Source organism: Galeopterus variegatus, unplaced genomic scaffold (assembly GCF_000696425.1).
Source record: "Galeopterus variegatus unplaced genomic scaffold, G_variegatus-3.0.2 Scaffold1723, whole genome shotgun sequence".
Classification (NCBI taxonomy): domain Eukaryota; kingdom Metazoa; phylum Chordata; class Mammalia; order Dermoptera; family Cynocephalidae; genus Galeopterus; species Galeopterus variegatus.
Genome location: NW_007727834.1, coordinates 42,160 through 44,332, shown reverse-complemented (window position 1 = coordinate 44,332; position 2,173 = coordinate 42,160).

Here is a 2,173-nt window from a genome sequence, read left to right as displayed (position 1 = left end):
GGTTTGTGATGAATAGACTGATGTTAGTCTGATTGAGTCTCCCTTATATGTGATTTGACACTTCTCTCTTGCACCTTTTAAGATTATCTCTTTGTCTTTGAGGTTTGCCAATTTGACTATAACATGTCTTGTAGAAGACCTTTTTTGGTTGAATACAGTTGGGGATCTTTGAGCTTCCTGAATTTGAAGATCTGTGTCTTTTCCTATACCAGGAAATTTTCTGCCACTATTTTGTTGATCATGTTTTCAATGCAATCTCCTTTTTCCTCCCTTTCTGGAATACCCATGACTTGGATATTTGAGCACTTAAGGTTGTCTGATATCTCTCTTAGATTTTCTTCAATGTTTTTTTTTTTTTACTTTTTTCTTTTCTTTTGTCTGCCTGTGTTATTTCAAACAGCCCATCTTCAAGGTCCAAAGTTCTCTCTTCTGCTACTGCAAGCCTGCTTGTTAAACTCTCTGTTGTTTTTTAAATTTTTTATTTCATTGAATGAATTCTTCAGCTTTGTAAGCTCTGCTACATTCTTTTTCAGGGAACTCATTTCCTTGTACATTTCTTCTTTTATCTCCTGTATACTTTTCCTCATTCCATCATGTTGTCTAGCTGTGTTTTCTTGTATCTCATTTAGTTTCCTTAGAATTATCACTCAAAATTCCTTGTCAGACACTTTAAGGGCTTCTTGTTCTGTAGGATCTAGAGCTTGAATGTTATTACCCTTTGGTCATGGACTTTCTTGATTTTTCATATTTCTGGTATCTTTCCTTTGATGTTTAGTCATTCTGGCAAGGGATTTCATGGTCCACTCGTTTGACACTATTGTCTGGCTAGGATGCTGCTGGGGTTGCCAATTTGTCACACTGCTTCAGTGTCTGCTTGTTCACCCTTTGGCACCTTAGGTGCGAGCTTGCTTCAGGTCTTGGGCCTCTCTGGGTGGGCACCTCTCTGATTGGCATACACTCGGCCGGGCTTGGGATGGAGTCCAGCGGCAGTGAGGCCTATCTGCTTGGTTGTGTGCTGGCACCGTGGGGTGCATGGTCTCCAATTCCCTGCTTTGAAGCAGCTGTAGATGCATGTAACCTGTGTTTCTCAAGTTTACACAATTAAGTCATGACTATATGTCAAAGTTTTTCAAATTGTAGTCTATGGGCTTTTGGCACTCCAGAGGTTTTGTAGGCCTACAAGTTTTTTACGACAAATTTTTATTTTGTGCTTTTCCATTTTAGTGATGATATGTTATAATAATGCAATCACATTCTGGATCATCTGGATCAAAAACCTTACAGCTAAGCCTTGTCATGCAATTTTATTAACTGTATGATATTTTAATTGTGGACTAATGAAAAAAGGAGACATATTAATTATGCAAATAATGTATTTGAACTAGGTGAAAGCCAAATTACTATGTCACAGAGTCCAAATTAAAATTTCATAGTAGATTCAATGGAGAAAAGTAGTGAAAAATTGTCACCCCAAGACACAAGATGGTACAGGCATGTTGAAAAGTCAAAAAAACCTGCACAGTAGCAGTAGTTATTACCATGTTCATATTGTAAGTAGTGATTTATTTGTTGGAAAACATCATCCCTTATATAAAATTAATATTGAGAATTCAAATTTTATTGGCTATGTAAATATGTTTATATTTTATTTGTAAGTATGTTTCAGTTTTATAAGTGTATAAGAGCTATGAGAATTAGTTTATTCTTAGCTTTATGATTGTGCATATTTAACTAGCCATTAAAAATGTCAGCACCTGGAAATGTTTTTCTTTTCTTTTTTTTTTTTTTCTTTTTTGGTGAGATGCACATACTGTTCAAGTTTGGAGAAAGACAAAAACACAAACTGTCATGTGCTATTCTGAGAAATACATTGTTTTAATTATTTCAGAACTACCTACAGGAGGGCCAATTCCTTGGCACCACTAAATCCAGAGTAACAGTAGTCAAACTTTATGCCACCTAATTCTGTAGTTATAATGAAGAAAAAATCTTTAAAGAAATGAGTGAATAAGGCCAACAGAGGAATTCCCATTATATCAATTTTTAATGTTTTTTTTTTTTTTTTTTTAATTCCTCCTTGGGTCATATTCAGATATAACAACATAACAAATATTTACATATGATGGCTGTCAAACCTAAGAGGTAAAGTTATTATTGGTTTATGTAAGACAAA